Source organism: Aedes aegypti, chromosome 3 (assembly GCF_002204515.2).
Source record: "Aedes aegypti strain LVP_AGWG chromosome 3, AaegL5.0 Primary Assembly, whole genome shotgun sequence".
Classification (NCBI taxonomy): Eukaryota; Metazoa; Arthropoda; class Insecta; order Diptera; family Culicidae; genus Aedes; species Aedes aegypti.
The window spans coordinates 381,507,812-381,526,513 of record NC_035109.1 but is presented as its reverse complement, the minus strand read 5'-3'; the positions used below and the strand labels follow the sequence as shown (position 1 = coordinate 381,526,513).

General features: G+C 42.2%; 1 long non-coding RNA gene across 1 annotated transcript; it reads left to right on the top strand.

Moving 5' to 3' along the window:
* Positions 1–5,903: 5,903 nt before the first annotated feature.
* Positions 5,904–6,545, top strand: LOC110678849. Its single transcript, XR_002501983.1, has 2 exons — positions 5,904–6,142; positions 6,207–6,545. It is a non-coding gene; the product is annotated as an uncharacterized LOC110678849 (long non-coding RNA).
* Positions 6,546–18,702: the final 12,157 nt, after the last annotated feature.

Here is an 18,702-nt window from a genome sequence, read left to right as displayed (position 1 = left end):
CCCCAATTTTGTTCATTTGGAACCCTAAAAGTTACTGTGAAAATTTGAGCGAAATTCGTGAACTCTAAGTGGGGCCTAAACGAGCTTGAAGTTTGTATGGAAAAAATCGAACCAATAAGATTTTAATTACATTTTTGATCATAGCGGGCGCTGTAGTCGATGAATTTGTTCCATTATTTATTTGAAAATTCAATAGAGAAGAGACTGCAACAAACCGGAAATCTTTCCGTTATAGGTACCTAGGGAAATTAAAATCTATAGTCAAAAATGTGATATGAATCGTTTTCGTTCAAATCCAAATGAACAAATTTAGATGGTGTAACTAAGACTTTTCAAAGTTGATTTTTTCCATATAAGAATGGGCCACCTTACTGATGGCGCAAAGGGAGCAACGTGTGTGATGCTTGATGCTTGAGTCAGGGTAGGTATCCGTTTCCCTTAGCGCGGGTGTAAGTGAAAAGTTGGAAAATCTCGTTTCAATATACCTAGCTAACTCACTTGACAAAAGAGGGTGGATAGGAGGGATGGTTCACCTAGATGATACTCTTGAAAAAAAAAAAAAAACCTGGAAACGACATTGGAGCACATATTGCTGAAACGCGCGCGTGTTGCTACTTATTCTGTACAAAGAAAAGAAAGCGTGTGTGTGGGACAACCAGCCAGAACAAAGTTTTGTAACCCTTCCGATGGCGCAAGTTTTTCACGGTGAAGTTGACTCAAACTGTCGGCTGCACGAAGATGATGATGGCAAGCAGCGGCTGTCGAGCTTCAAGCTAACTAAATATTATTTTTAAAGTTTTTTCAATAGCACCCGACACCAGATTTTGTCACCTATGTTTTCAATTAGATTAAAATAAAATCTCCCTTAAGATAGGTTATAACTAATATGCTGGAGCTAGACATTAGACAGAATAACCTAGAAAATAATATGCGTTTCAATTCTCATCAACCATCTTACCAGGATATGGTAGGTCTTGAGGCGATTAAATCTGGCATAGATACCTGATTAGGAGATGGTCCCGCTTCGCATCAAGAAGCGCTGGCTCGAACGGATTGCGACGCATGACAGCCTGTCATGCCGGAAGAATTTTATGCCCAGGTGGTCGACAACACCTGGACACTCACCCGCTCCCCAAGGTTAAGAAACTTAGTTAGTTACCATCAAATGCAAATGGGTATTCAAAACCTGATCCGACGTAAGGCTCGTTTGGTTGTTAAAGATTACTCGTAGCGTGAGGGGATAGATTACGATGAAACGTATGCTCCCGTTGTTCGCTACAGTTGGCTGCGATACCTTCTCGTACTAGCTATCAAGTACGATCTGGTGAAAGACCAGGGGACGCAGTTAGGGTCTTCTTGCAAGAGGATCTCGAGGAAGAGATATATATGGAGCAGCCTCCATGCTTCGTGGACGGAAAAAAGAAGACGAAGGTGTGCAAGCTGAACAAGTCGTTGTATGGCTTAAGGCAGCAGAGTTTGAAACCAGAAACTAGATGCGGCGCTGCGACGCTTTGGACTGACACCAACGCAACGACCCGTGTATCTACATCGGTCTCAGAGGAGGCAAGATTTCGATCGTAGCCATATACATCGAAGACCTAATGATCTTCAGTAACGACCGGATATGGACGAAGAAGCTGAAGGAATAGTTATCCAGCTGCTTCCGTATGAAATCCGTCTTGGAATCCGGATCGAGAAAAAAAAACGACTCCATCGCACTGTACCGATGAACTACAGCGTAAGGCTTACACAGGAAGCGAGCCCGAAGGACGACGATTAGTCCGCTCTGACGTTCCATAGCGGGTAATCGACGTGCCTCATGCCTTTGGGGCAGAGCACTCGGCCGGACATACTTTTTTGCTGTGAACACGCTCAACAACAATCCGGGATTCAAACACTGGAACGCAGTGAAGCACGTTCTACGTACTTCTGGGTTCAAGCTGGTCTATAAGAAGGACGTCGATTCCAGCAGATTGAGGATCCGATCCAGACGAACGAAAGTCAACCAGTGGTAACATGTTTCTGGCCCAAGGCGGTGCCATTTCATGGATGTACAAGTAGCAACCGCATTATCTACCTGTGAGGCGGAGTACATGTCTGTGTCAGCCACTGTACACTAAGTAACAATAACGATCCAATATAAATCCGTTGCGACGACCAAAGCTGTATCGCGAAGAGTGGTGGGTATAATCCTCACACGAAGCATATCGATGTACGCCACCAGGTTTCTCTTTTAATGTTATTTGAATTAATTAGAGCACACGAATTTTTGGTTTCGAAAACTTTTGAAAAATAAGTCACACCCTAATCCGGCTGGTATAGACGAAGAGGGGCACAACCAAGGTATATTGAAGACAGGTAATGGGATCTAAGCAGTCAGTGGATGCGAAGTGTGGTGAACTTCTTAGCACGAAGCGCTGAGTGCGACGTATTAAGCCTCCATGGATGAAAGGGTGACGGACGATTGGCGACGACTTGCCCACGAAATTGTGCCGCCTCCAAACTGAAACACCATTCCGGAAGTAGAGCGGCGACTTTCGGCATCACCAGCCCAATCGGCGTCGGAGAATCCGACTAGCGGTTGATCAACAGCTCCTCCCAACTGCAACTGGTAACTTCGGGTCTTCTTCAGGAAGCGCAGTACGCGCTTCGCTGCCGTCCAATCGATTTCTCTCGGTGCACTGAACCTTCTTCTCAAAATTGCAGCGGACGCTGCGATATCCGGTCTTGCAACAACGGCTAGATAGAGCAAGCCACCCACAAGACTGAGGTAGCTCGTCGGATCGTCAAATGATTTTCCAGAATCGGTCAGTTTCAGATACCCGGGATCCATTGGTGATTGCGTAAGCCAATCTTAAACACTGTTCTTTCACGTCGTACTTCAACACCAAGGAAATGTCGCACTTCCCCTAGGTTGGTTAGCTCGAACTCCGCATTCAGTTGCTCCTGGATTATCTTGAGTTCGGTCGCATTCGTTGAAGCCAGGAGCAGATCGTCTACGTACACCAGCAACAGGACTTTTGTCTTGCTGGCGCCACGAATGTAGAGGCAAGGATCTGCGACTGCGGCCTTGAATCCGTTTTTCACGAGCACTTCATGCAGGCGCTTGTTCCAGCAGCGTGCGGACTGACGCAAGCCGTAGATGCTGCGCTGGAGCCTGCATACCAACTCCTCGTTTCCGGCCTTTACGTATCCTGGGGGTTGACGCATGTAGACTTCCTCCTCGAGCGTCCCATGCAGGTAGGCCGTCTTGATGTCAAGATGCTGAACGATCATGTTGTGTTTTGCTGCCACCGTCAGGAACGTACGGAATGTTGCTTGAGTAGTAACAGGGGCAAACACTTCACCTACATCGACTCCGTATCGTTGCGCGTAGCCTTGGGCTACTAATCTGGCCTTGAATTTCACTATACCTCGATTCGATGACCTTCCTTCCTTCGGGCAACTTCACCAACTGCCATGTTCCGTTGATACGATGAGCTTCCAATTCTTCTTTTCCTTCAGCGGCAACAACTTAATTTCTTCTTCTGGCTTCTTGCTTCTTGGGATCGTAACTTCCACGGACGACGTTCCGTTCTCCAGCTCGATGAAACGGGCATCACGGCTGATGGTCACCTGATCCATCTCGAGATCGACGAATCGGTAGCCTTTCTGCTCCATGGCGTATCCGACGAACGTTAACTTGGTCGCTTTACTGTCTAGCTTCTTACGCCTCGTGTCCGGCACGTGCACGTACGCCTGGCTCCCAAAAACCCGAAGATGGCTTAAGTCCGGCTTCCGGTTCCACCACATCTGGTATGGTGTTGTCTGGATCGATCTGGAAGGCAGCCTATTTTGAAGATAAGTGGCGGTGAGCATCGCTTCGCCCAGTAGCGCTTCTCCAAACCCGCGTCTATCAGCATGCACGTCGCCATTTCTATCAGGGAACGATTTTTACGTTCAGCCTGGGGTTGAATTCCCTCCGATTTGTAGAACGCTCGGAGTTCACGGTTGTCAAATTCTCCCCCTCCATCGGAGCGCACAACGCGGGGTTTGCGCCCAAAAATATTGCTCACCCAGCGCATATAGTCCTTGATGTTGCCTGCTGCCTCGTTCTTTTGCTTTAGCAGGTACGTAACCGCGAACCGGCTGTAGTCATCGGTGATCGTCATCACATACCGATTTTCGCTTGGTGTAACGATGTCCATCGGACCACATAAATCAGTGTGGACAATGTCCAACACACGAGACGATTTGCGATCTATGACCGGAGGAAATGGAAGCCTCGCTGACTTGCCCTCCATGCAGCATTCGCAAACCACACGCTGTCCACAATCACTCTGATTCCAGTAGCCAGTTCTTCCTTAATAATTCACTCAGCAGCCGCCCAATCTCGATGGCCGAGCCACCGGTGCCACTGGAGTTGGCAATCCACTTTGTGTACTGATTCCTCCGCCATTCGCAGGTAGTATAATCCACCGTGTCGACTTCCGGTGGCCACCACAACGTTTTCCGCATCGATAATAATACAGCCATTCACATCAAAGTTCACACGGAAGTTCTTCTCGGCCAATTTTGTAACACTGATCAAGTTCGTGGATAGTCCAGGCACATACTTCGCATTGTTCACTTCAATTCTTGCCACTTTTCCGGAACCGTCGACACCGTGGATCACACCAGAACCTTCACCCGCAATTTTGGTCTTCTGGCCGTCGGCCAACGTGATGGATCCTCCAGAAAATTCACGCAACGACCCGAAGAAATCCTTGTCGTTGGACATATGTGAGCTGGCACCACTGTCAATCACCCAACTCGAAGAACTTTTACCACCAACCGTAAACGCCACTCCTCTGACGTCACCGTGCACTGTCTTTGCCTTCGGATAACTGTCCGAATCTTGGCGCGAAGAATTCCCGTCCTTTTTCTGCGTCGACAAAAACTTCCGACAGTTTCGTTTAATGTGTCCTGTCTTTTTGCAGTAATGGCAAGTACGGGTATCATTTTCAGGTCTGCCATCACCATACCGCACATCCGACCGCATCGCTCGCTCTACTCTGGTAGAGCCACCTTTCCGTTCCAATTGTCGATTATATTCGTCCACCAGCTTCGATTTCACTACCTCTAGCGAAATATCGTCGTCTGTACGGCTATCGAGCGCCGTAATCAAACCATCGAAGCAGGCAGGAAGACTACGAAGAAGCATACAGATCTTCGTATCTTTATCTAGCCTCATCCCAGCACCGTCCAGGCGGTCGAAAATGCCGTCAAACTCTTGAAGATGTTTTTCGACATCACCATTATCCGATAGATTGGTGGAACAGATCTTCTTCAGGAGCGATACACGTACCGAGCGGGTCGTCTTCTGATGGTGGTTTCTGAGCGCATTGTATGCGTCTTTCGCGTGCACACAATTTCGCACTTTCGAGAGTTGCGCATCCTCCAGAAGGAGAATGATAGTCGATCTCGCTTTGCGATCTTCATTTTTCCACTGCTCACTCATTTCTTCTTCCGCAGGGATGTCGTCCTCGACAACATGCCACAAATCTTCGCGGGCTAGCAGCATCTCAACCCGCACCTTCCAAGAGTGCCAGTTGGCACCGTTCAACTTGGTAATGGCGAATTTTGCGTCGCCCATATTCACAGAACTCACAAATCACTGTTCTTTTCAATCGGTCAACGACCGGCACTATTGTCCACTATTGTCCTTCGCAGTTCACCTCACTGACGCCACGGGTCAGCGAAACACGCCATTCGATTTTTCCCGATCGAATCTTCCCGAGATCGAACCCGTTCCAACCTGGGCCCATAACCTGACGGCAGGCAAAGTCCGGAGGCCAGTGGAAAACACGACGTGTGCGGAATTTCGGAAAACGATCTATTCCCGGGGGAAACTATTTGAACTCGCGGAATACGATCAACAAATAAACCAAGGTACCTTTAGGTACAGGTACAGCAATCTAAGCAGTCAGTGGATGCGGGGAGTGGTAAACAGCGAGGGGAGGAAAATGACAGCTGGTGAGTCGGCGAGCTGGCGAGTTTGTTAATACAATTTTCCCCTCCATTGATTGCTATCGTCTCCATAGTGCCGTAATGTTTATTATTACGTGTTGAAAATTCAAAAGGAACATTTTCTGCAGATACCAACGACAGTTTCAGAGTACAGGTAAAATATAAGTTTATTCCTTAGATTAGGTCTAAGTATTAATTCTATTTTTCTGTTGTTCAAGATGCTGTGATTCCACCACGCGAGAAATAAATTGGAAATAACACAAATTCCTAATGTGAGGATAACACAGACGATTGCGTAGCGCAGCTCATGATTCGTTCGGCTCGAAAAGGACAATTTCAATTACGGAGAATATTCTGTACCTACTACAGAAAACCAAATAAATTCATTAATTTCAGATGCTTCTTCACAACGTGCGTTTTAAAGATGGGAATTGGAGCAAAACAAGTATTTTCTACTATGGAGAGTTGTGCTATTCCCGTGTAATTCCAGTGATACAGTGACACAATTCATAATGTGTCGAAAGTGTATGAATAAAAACTTTATGCTAGAAAAGAAACTTAAAGTTACCAGAATTGTTTGAATGAGCACACCTTCATTATATTTTTATTCAAAAGCCAGAGGTTGAGGAAAAATTCTTATTCTCTTTATGTCGACGATAGATAGCTGAAAAAATGACGAATGTGATTTTCATTTATGTTTCCTGTGACTTCAACCTAATTCTCATGTTGTCATCATAATGAATTATTTCTTTTGATTTTAATATTAATCAAAGTTTTACACATGGTTGTTGATTGACGTTCACGAAACAAAATAAAAATTGAGGGGAAAAAGTTGCTAGGATCTCAAGGCTTGCTGACCTGATGGAGCAACACAAACTTGCCAGCTGTCAAATATTTTTCCAATATGGCGGAATGCTCTAAATGACAGATTACATTACCTCCTTATAAATACCTTGACATAAACTTTATTCAAAGCGTTAAAAATAAGAAATACGTGGTACTATGGACGCGTACGTTTTAAAGACTAAAATATGTAGCGAACTGTCAGTGAGTCTTAATATAAAAAGATATATGTGTGCGTACGGCAGGTACGCATAGGTGGATATAGGTGTGTAACAGCGGAAGGTTCGGTAAGAAGAGGTACGCATTGCGCCGTCCAACAGATAGCAGCGTCTTGAACATGAGTGAAAAGTTTTACAAAAGCTTTCGGCTGTAAGTATGTTTGTAATGTTGGCTCAAACAAACTGTTAATATTGCTATTTTCAGGATACCGTTATAACATTGGACTATCTACGAGATACGAGAGGGGCACAAGCTTGGAAGATAGAGCAGAGTACGTGTTGAAACCCGCTATTGTACAAATCCCCAACGGGAGCCATCAGCTGAATTGACCAGAGGAATCACAAGTTCTGAGTGACCGATAATTCGCAACTTGAAAACGAGAGTTATTAAGTTGTATATTTTCATAATCTTATACTAACGTATTATCTAACTTTCAGCACTACAAGCACATCAATGGCGAAGATGTTTCGCATTGTGACATGCCTTAAAATATACAGCACTAGCTCCTGCTGAACTGGTCGTGCAGAAAAGCCGAGAGATTGTAATTCGAAATGGAAGTGTTTTATAATCATGCTTGTGTTCAGAATGTTCAGAATTAAAACCTAATTTGTCGTAAGACCCACATACAATGCAAATATTTAGGAATAAAAAATGAACAATTGCGCCTAAAGTTGTTTGATTTATCGAATGCAATTAGGTTGAAAAAACATATTCATTCATTCATTCAATTCAACTGTTACGATAAAAACTAAAACATAAATAGTTAGGGCTAAATGTTCAATAACGTTTCTTCAAGATTGAGATAAAATGTTTTTGGATTTCATGGCTTGCTGACCTGATCGTGCAAAATAAGCTGGCCAGCTGTCAATTATTTTTCCAATATGGCGAAACACTGTAATTGACACATTGAAGTACCTCCCTTCTAAATACCTTGGGCACAACGAGTTAGGTAATTTGACCAAGTGGAACAGGATCTTGGAAGTGTGGGCCGATCGAAAACTGGACACAAGTAACCATGGACCGAGTTTATTGGCGTAACATTGTGGCGCAGCTCATATCTTGAAGTAAAGTAAAGTTAGGAAGGCTTTACGGTCCCCACCGCAGGCTACTGACTGATACATATTTACAATCTAATACGCTCATAGACCAACCTCTTCAATTTTAACCTACATACATCTGCACTGTAGGATGTTTGATGTACCTAGTCTGCTCTCCAACAGCTACACTGTCTTGATAACCATATGAAAACTAAACGCTCAGCTATGGCTGATTGGTTTCGATGCCTTAGAGAACATGGCCATTCGTAGCACCTACTTCCTTCTCAGCTTTCCGTATCGGTACTCTTGCGGATCTATAAATTGACCACATTCTGATTGATGGGAGAGACTCCCTGAAAATATCAACCTTCGTAGTGCTAGTATTAACTCTGATTATCATCTGGTGAACTGAACCCAAACCTGTCCGTTATGTTCGGTACCAACAGCCACCTCTATATGACCTGAAACCAGTTCTGTAAAGCTACTTTCAGAACCGGGTACTGGTTTACGACACAAACCACGGACGGATGTCAAGGAAAGTAACGGCGAGAGATCCACAGGGAGCGATACTTGGTCCAACATTGTGGAATATGATACGATGGAGTGCTAACATTGTCACTGCCAAATGGAGTCGAGATCGTCGGGTTCGCATATGACGTCGTTCTTGCGATAACTAGCGAGACTGCAGAGAAGGTGGTGATGCTGAAGGAGGAATCGCTAGACACCATTGAATCGTGGATGACTGGAGTCAAGCTTCAGTTGGCTCATCACAAAACGGAGTTGGTGCTGGTCAGCAACTGTTAGGCGGTTCAGCAGTTTGAGATCAACGTCGAAGGACACGCACTCCCATCGAAACGCTCTCTAAGGCACTTTGGAGTAATGGTCGACGACAGGCTAAACTTCAACAGCCACGTAGACTAAGCCTGCGAAAAGGCAGCAAAAGCAGCTAACACTGTAGCTAGGATCATGCCCAACATTGGAGGACCAAGAAGCAGTACGAGACGTCTCTTGGCAAGCGTATCATCGTCCATATTGAGATACGGAGTCCCGGCTTGAGCTGCAGCGTTGGAAACCAAACTTAACCGAGAAAGGCTGGCAGGTACGTTTCGGCTCGTGGCTATACGAGTGCTTACCGCTCTATATCGTCCGAGGTAGTGTGCGTTGTCGCCGGAATAATCTTCATCTACATCATTCTGGCTGAGGACATAGCATGCTACCAGCAAAGCGACACAAGGAATGTAAGGAACACGATCAGAATGGACACGATGGCGAGGTGAGGTGGCAGAAGGTGTGAAATTACTTGGAGAAAGATAGGTGAATCCACAGGCTAATTCCTAACGTGTCGGTTTGGACGACCAGAAAACACGGAGGAGGTAACTTCTTCATGACCTAGTTTTTGTCAGGCCATGGATGCTTTCGGAAATATCTGCACAGATTCGAACACGCAGAGTCTCCACATTGTCCAGTCTGTCCAAATATCGAGGAGACCCCGGAGCATGTTATATTCGACTGCCCTCGATTCAGAGATATACGAAGCGAGATGATGTCAGAAACCGTAAGCATCATAAATCCGGACAACATCGTGCAGAACATGTGCCAGGATGAAAGTACTTGGAATGCGGTGAACAGGGGGATAACGCAGATTATGTCGTTGCTGCGAAGGAGATGGCATGAAGATCAGAGAGCTCCAGGTCGCGATCGGAGTAGTCTAGAACCTCCGTCGGGGACTAGACTGAGTAGAGCAGGCGTAGCGTAGTATCGATAATAAGTCGTCGTGGCGCTTGCAAACCGGGAGTCATCCTCCAACCGGAATTGTAGAACCGGCCCAGGCACTTGGCCGACCAACGTCGAGTCGGAGTAGGCTGAGTTCACCGTCGGGGTCGAACTGAGTAATTCGCGAAAGAGCTCGGCAAATGGTTGTCGGGGCGCCTGTGAACCGGAAGTCAACCTCCAACCGGAATCACTGGATCGACTTCGGCATCCGAAATGCACATAAGCGTCCAGTAGAAGTTCCGCAGGGCTCTGACGCGAGGTCAGTCGAAGGGAAGTATGCATTGTCGCACAGAAAGCTGTTCAAAGCCCCCGAGATCTTCAATCGCCAATTGGGCAAAACGAGTAGTCGCAGAGACACCGTAGGAAGGTCGTAGTGAGCAGCGTTTTTTTGACGACATTAATGGCTATCCATTAATTAAAAACCATCCATTAATCCATTTCCATTAATCCATTAATCAATTAATCCATTAACTAAATCCATTAATAAAAGACTATTTTTACGATTTTTCGACCCCCCCATCCTCCCTTGATAAGATTTTTTGTCTGAAAGTCAAAAAATATTTAAATGGCGCGTAAGAAATCTCAAATGGAAACCAACCAGCGCCTACTTTCAAGGTAGTTATTCATGTCATTCAAAAAACAATTATGCAGCTAGTGGAGATGGCATCGGAACAGTTTATGGGAAGTTATCAAGCCGGCTTTGTTGACGACCGATCGACAATGAGATAGGTTTTGGACGGTGAATCTTTCAAAACTTCCACGTTTAACACATTCTATTATTTTCGATTTAGTGGGGGCATAGAATAGCATTGATCGCGGAAAAGTTATAGGAAATCATGGACATGAACAGCTTTCCCACGAAGTTTGCATGATTGGTTATAACGACAATGGATGGTGTGCAAAACCGTGTGATTTTTTTTAATTTCTTCATTAGTATCATTCCAAACATTACATTAATTTCTTATATATAGGTGTTCTGTGTTAGACAACACTATCATCCTAATTTGGTAAAACAAATTTAAGATTTTATTTACATTTTGTTAACAACATATTACATTTCATTTGACGGGGCCCAAATAGCCGTAGCGGTAAACGCGCAGCTATTCAGCAAGACCAAGCTGAGGGTCGTGGGTTCGAATCCCACCGGTCGAGGATATTTTCGGGTTGGAAATTTTCTCGACTTCCCAGGGCATAGAGTATCTTCGTACCTGCCACACGATATACACATGCAAAAATGGTCATTGGCATATAAAGCTCTCAGTTAATAACTGTGGAAGTGCTCATAAGAACACTAAGCTGAGAAGCAGACTCTGTCCCAGTGGGGACGTAAGGCCAGAAAGAAGATTTCATTTGCCGTAGCAGTTCAGATTTTTTACAGGTGAGTTGATTTCACCTGCTTATGAAAGAAAAAAACACGAGAAAAAAACACGTTGAAAAATAACACGTAAAACTGTGTGAATATTTAAGACGAACACTCCAGTTCGATTGAATCCCGACAAGGTGGTGGACTTTTGTGTCTACTGATCGATACTAGAAAGTGTTATATGGAGAGCCAGGTGTAACAGCTGAAGAGGATTTCGTATACTGCCGTTATACGCATAAATGTCCCATGTTCTAAAATATGAAACCGAGAAAAACGCGATTAAAGATTTTCGCAATTTTATGCTCCATATTGGTGAAGGTTATGACAAATTTGAATAATTTCTTCATAATAATATGAGGCAATGGGTGTTTTTTATAGTCAAGAATTGGTTTCTGCGAAATAATTAGAATTTTGCTATGAAATTCAAAGTGGGACGGTTATACCTAGAAATACCGCGTTTTGGGGGAATTTCTACGCATAAGAGTCCCATTAATTGTAGCAGACCGTTTTTGACCAATCACATTGCTCTTGATGGTTGGTTTGACGAGAGTTTAATACCGAAAATGGAAAATGTGTATTGTAAAGCCTATATTGAGGGTCCAAACGAAGGCTCGTGTGGCATGTAGCAAAGTGGAGCCGTATATGGGTATGTGAATCAATGTGGTTATACAGGTTCGTAAATACTGGGCATGGCCTGGGAGGGAGGCACCGATACTACACACGAAATATGAAACAACACTATTCCAAACTGCAAGATAATTTCAGCTCACCAACGACAATCAAGGCAGGCTTGTGGATAATCGCTGGTTTTCTTTTGATGTGCACCTTCGATTTTTCTGGACAAACATGAGAAAATGGCCAAAGTGTTCTATGCATTTTATTTTCATAATTATTGGAAAAGAGTAAAAATATGCGTGTTTCAATACTTTATATTCAATAAAAAGAAAAAGGTGCTATCGTGGCATTGCTTTTGGATGTGTAGGAATTGTATTTCAAACGATTGTTGTCAACTTTCATGAAACGCAAAAATATGTTTTGGTGAATTACGCGCTTTTATCATGTTTGTCCACTCTTTAAGATCTGGGCTCACAGTGACAGTTTGTGACAGCAAAATCTCGGCTCACCTTGACGTTCATAAATTTTGTATTGGTTACTCCCTCCCAGGGCATGGCGTACCATTAGTACCTTGTGTCCCTGAAAGAATCAAATAAATCCCTTTGAGCTGTTCATAGCCTCCAATTATAAATGTTCCTGTGCTGAGGCTTGCAGAGCCTGACACAAACCCCCTAGATTTCCGGAGGACCATTCCCCCTAATGTTTGGAGGGCCATAGAGCACAGTTTAGCTTAGAGTTCTACTCTGGCACTCGGACGATGATCAGCCGCCGCCCCTGACAATGGTGCGCCATGCCAGAATTTACCACCCAAACGAACCATAATGTGGCATTCAATTTTCAATTAGTTGTAGTTTCTAAAAAAATAACGTTCACATGAATACAACTTCACACCGCACAAAAATACAAGCAACAGAAAAAAATGTGATTAAGACATGAGCTCAGAAAACCAGAAACATCAAACATATACATGGTCAAGCAAGTTGCTGAAACTAGATAAAATTTTCCATCGAATGCTTCTGGATGCATCGAATTTCATTCATTTTCCAAAAAGTTTCAAGCACTTGTATTTAGGAAAAAATTTGCCTAACTCAATTATTCAGTCTATCCCCTGTACAACTGTCTGAGATCACTATTGTGTGAAACAGGCAGTGCTCCACATGGGATGTAAAGCCAAAGAAAAAAGATGATATAAATCGATTTGACATAACTCAATGAATCCTATAAATTAAGTATTTTATTTGCAACTGATATTGGAAAATACATAGTGGGACAGATATGCGTAGAAATTCAGTAACTAGACAGTTATGCGTAGAAATTCAACAGTGGGACAAATTTACTTGGTATGTTTTTCATAGAGTGTTCAAACAAAGTATTGTATATTGAAATAACATTTGACTGAAAACATTTATACGTGCATATGCATATTCAGCAATCATGTGAAGAAAAGACAGCGTTACTCGCAACACAGCCAGCTACTTGCAATAGCTGTTCTGATGTCAATAAAGAGATCGAAAGATCAGTTCTGATCGTGAAGTTAATCTGAACACAAGTTGTTCTTTTTCAAGTTACCCTCCGGAAGAATACCCCCGTAATCAGTCACCCTTCTTAAACAGTAGTGAGCGGACATTTTAGTGGCGACGAGAGAATTTGGAAGCGGCGGAATCTGGCACGACCATTTTGAAGAACGGATTTTTCCTTTCCGTAGAACGAGCTGGAGTAGGCAGCGAAAATTAGCTGGAGACAATCCGGTTCAAGGTAGAAGGTAATAGTGGAAAAAGTGGTGAAACCGCAGCTATTGTTTGAAGGTGAACAGTTAGTGTGGTTTTTCGGTGGTAACAAAAGGAAATAAAGCGTCTTTGTTTCATTGTGAACAAAAGAATAGTTTATTAGAACTGAGATTTTGGAGTAGGACTACGTTTCTGCTTACTATGAATTCTTTTAAACATATTGAAGAGTTAAATATCAGTTATTAAGAGTGTCTTTTTCCTTTATTTTTGAGAGGTTATACATCGTAACATCTTGCGGCGGACCTTGCCCTTGCCGTTAAGGATCTACTACGTTTCATCCGGTGGATTTCTGGTGCCTTCTTAGCATCTTGGTTTGAGGGAGAAAGTTTTAAGATATTTGGACAAGTTGGAAGCGGAAAAAGTTATAATTCCTATTCAAACCAGTGAGTGGGCTTCGCCTATAATTGTAGTCACGAAGAAAAATAATGATATAAGGCTTGTAATTGACTGCAAGTTTTCTATTAATAAGTTCATCATTCCAAACACTTACCCATTACCTGTTCCTCAAGATCTTTTCGCTAAATTGGCTGGATGTACTGTTTTTTGTGCATTGGATTTAGAGGGCGCTTATACCCAGCCCTCATTATCCAAACGATCAAGAAAGTTTATGGTAATTAACACAATTAAAGGACTGTTTACATTAATGAATGTTTGCCCTTTACTGGCATATACCAGATTTGCTAGTATGTCCGAAACATAGTTTTGGGAACTTGAAATCAGAAGACACAGTGTGTTTGTTTGACAAATTGAGACATGAATTTGCGGAGGAAAGGACTAAAGGACTGTTTACCTATAATAGATTGCCACAGGGGGCTTCCTCTAGTGCATCTATTTTTCAGTAAATTATGGATCAGGTGTTACATGGTATTGAAAACGTTTGCGTCTATTTGGACGATGTATTGATTGCAGGAAAAGATGTTGAGAAAGGTAAGGAAAAACTTTTTATCGTTTTGGATAGGTTGTCTTAAGTAAATATCAAAATAAATTGGGACAAATGCAAATTCTTTGTGACTGAATTAGAATATCTTGGTCATTTAATCAGTGGAAAGGGCCTAACACCATGTTCTAGCAAAATTGCAACAATAAGGGAAGCTAAGACTCCTACAAATGTCACGGAACTCAAGTCATATTTGGGCCTTATCAATAACTATAACAAATTTATCCCCAATTTATCTTCTAAATTATATTATCTGTGTAATTTGTTGAAGAACAACGTTAAATGGGAGTGGGATAGTAATTGTGATGAAGCTTTTAAAAATTCTAAAAACTTGTTACTAGAAACTGACTTTTTGGAGTTTTATGATCCAGAAAAACCAATCATTGTAGTCACAGATGCTTTTGGCTATGGTTTAGGCGGGGTGATTGCTCATGTTGTTGATGAAATTGAGAAACCGATATGATTCACATCCTTTTCGTTGAATGCAGCACAGAAAAATTACCCTATTTTACATTTAGAGGCCCTTGCGCTCGTATGCACTATAAAAAAAATTCATAAATATTTATATGGACAAAAATTTACTGTCTTTACCGACCACAAACCGTTGGTGGGGATTTTTGGTAAAGAGGGCAAACATTCAATGTTTGTAACAAGAATTCAACGATATATATTAGAATTATCCATATATGATTTTGAAATACAGTACAGACCGTCTACAAAAATGGGGAATGCGGATTTTTGTTTGCGGTTTCCATTAGAAGAGGCGGTGCCAATTGAATATGACCAAGAGTTTGTAAAAAGTATTAATTTTGGAGATACCTTGCCCATTGATTTTCTGCTTATTGCAAAAGAGACAAAACAAGATTCGTTTCTACAAGAAATTATGAATTTCGTGTGCCAGGGTTGGCCATAAAGGATACCTAAACGTTTTGCAATTATTTTTGCAAGTCAGCATGATTTAGAGATTATCAATGAGTGCTTGTTGTTTCAAGATAGGGTTGTCATACCACAGGTGCTACAAAACAGGATTTTGAAACTTTTACACAGTAACCATGCAGGCGTCGTCAAAATGAAAAGATTGGCTAGGAGATCGGTATACTGGTTTGGAATAAACGCACATATTGAAGAATTTGCTGCTGCTTGTGATGTCTGTTCAAGTATGGCAAGCGTCCCGAAACAAAATATTACTACAAAATGGACACCCACTTCACTTTTTAGTAGGATTCATTTAGATTTTTTTTTATTTTGAGCATCGCACCTTCTTATTATTGGTAGATAGTTTCTCTAAATGGGTGGAGGTAGAAGTGATGAACAAAGGTACTAAATGTTCAGAAGTTTTAACGAAACTTATTGAATATTTTGCTCGTTTTGGATTGCCAGACGTTGTAGTGTCGGACAATGGTCCTCCTTTTAACTCGTTTTCGTTTAAAAGTTTCCTTCAAAAGCAAGGTATAAATGTATTGAACAGTCCTCCTTACAATCCTGCTAGTAATGGCCAGGCGGAAAGACTCGTAAGAACGGTGAAGGACGTGCTTAAGAAATTCCTACTAGAACCAGAAATGTTAAAATTGAGTTTGGAAGACCAGATAAATCTTTTTTTATTTAACTATAGAAATAACAATTTGACGATGGAAGGCAGTTTCCCTTCTGAAAAGGTTTTTGCTTATACACCAAAGATGTTGATCGATTTGGTTAACCCAAAGAAACACTATAGGCAGATGCTGGTACCAAAAACCCCCGATGTTGAGTCTGTAACTGTTTCAAATCATACCAATATACAATTAGATCCGTTGGACGCACTAATACCTGGGGACGTGCTGTGGTACAAGCACACATGCATGAAAAATGGATAAAAGCATCATTCCTAAAAAGACTTTCGAAAAATCTTTTACAGATCATGGTTGGAAGCGGGGCAACAACAATCGCCCATCCAACGCAGATTCGAATCGTTAAGAATGGACGTGGAGCATCTGACCAGAACAGGACGTCGATGCGTGTGGTCCAGACTGGTCGGCAACTTCTGACTGATGTCCCAGAATCCGAGATGCCCATCGAGAACGACGAGATTACTGTCAGGCAGCTACCTGATCTGAGTGACGATGCAACAGAAGTTAGTACAACAAGAAGAGCCAGGAAAAGGAAACATATCGAACCGGCAGAGCTTACTGGCCTACCGAGACGTTCAAGTAGAATTAAGAGATCGAGATTAGACAGCGAATTCGAATATTATTAAATCCAAGATTATATCACTAGAATTGTATTTCCTTCAAACTTTCCAAAGGGGAAAAGACTATTGTATATTGAAATAACATTTGACTGAAAACATTTATACGTGCATATTAGACTGGCCCTTAAACAAAAAAGTTGTAAAACTCAACGGGGCACCCCTTAGATATATGCCTTAGGGTAAGAAAAAAGCTTTCTCAAAATTTCAACTCATTTGGTTGCTCCCCCAGCTGGCGCATTCAATCCGAAGTTAGTATGGAATATTCGTTTCAAATATATTAAAAATTGACCCTATGTCACTGTTTCGCTCTGTATACTAATTAATCGCGTTCAATTGAGCTCAGAATGACAAATTCATTAGTTGATACCCTAATGAACATAGTTGCAAAAGGTTGTATCTGGATTTAAGCTCATTTTCATTAACCTTTCAGTTGTTGAAAGTTAGGCATAGATCAGCACTTCCGTACCATCACATATATGTATGCGCCTTGTGTAGCAGCTCGCCCAGCGTCATAGGTGGCTATGATGCGCTTAGTGGCCACCACCCAGATATGTAGAAGAAATACTAAGCAGTATAGCAATTCTACTTCAGATAGTTAAAACATCAACTTTCTCAATTTTAATCACGATACAACCTTCTACAATATTGTTCACTATGGTATCAAGTAGTGTTTTTGACATTCTGGGTTCAATTGAACGCGATCAACAATTTTCCTGTCCCAAACAAGAGACGATGTGCTGTTTCCCATATGTTTGAGCTGAAAATCCCATATTAACTTCAATTCAATTGCGCCAGTTCATGGAACGACCAAATGAGCTGAAATTTTCAGGATGTCTTCCTGTAACCCTAAGGAATAATCCTGGGGGGTGCCCCGTGGAATTATACAACTTTGTTTTACTCCCATACTGAGCTGGGCCAGTCTAGTGCATATGCATATTCAGCAATCATGTTAAGAAAAGAAAGCGTTACGCGCAACACTGCCAGCTACTTGTTAGCTGTTCTGATGTCAATAAAGAGATCGAAAGATCAGTTCTAATCGTGAAGTTAATCTGAACACAAGTTGTTCTTTTTCAAGTTACCCTCCGGAAGAATACCCCCGTAATCAGTCACCCTTCTTAAACAGTAGTGAGCGGACATTTTAAAGTATATTTTTTTAAGTTGTTTTCTAATAATATAGGTTAAAGTAGACTTTTTGGCTACAAAAACTAAAAAAATACAAAAAGTAACATGGGACAATTATGCGTATAACGGCAGTATAGATCCAGTCAGTTTGTTTGATTCGCAGACTATATGGACTTTGTTAGCCGAATGTTCGAAAGTGCGTGGCAGGCCAGTACATTTGAACGTGATTAACGGTATTAGAATGCGTCAAAAATAATTTCCAAAAATTAAGGTTAAAAAAGTTTGTAATGAGGAATCCCTACTGGCAAAGGACTGAAATGTCAAGGAAACTCGAACAATGCATTTGTTATGCAAAAACTGTTCCCGTCATAAAATGTTACTTTATTTTTCATAGACATTTGGTGTTCTACATGTCAGCTTTTTTCTCTTCAGTTAACTCTTATTTACCGTGAATTAAAAATGAACTACTCGCCTGTGTTTAAAATTATAATGATATGCTGCGTATATGCATTTTATTTTTCGCTGAATTTCGTCTGAAACCTTATACCAGCCAGCCATCTATGGTAGGAAACAGCTTATGAAAAGTACAATTTCCACGCGGTTTCACAGCCTCAAATGGTCTCAAAAGCTTTCGCAAAGCGCCAGAGTCACACAGAGGATACACGCCACACTCACAGCAACACACGGTAATAAATTATGCACGTGGCACAATTTATTCCACGGCTCGATTCACTCCAGCTTATGCTGCGGATGATGATGACGACTCGGCGATGCAGTCAGTGTTGCCACCT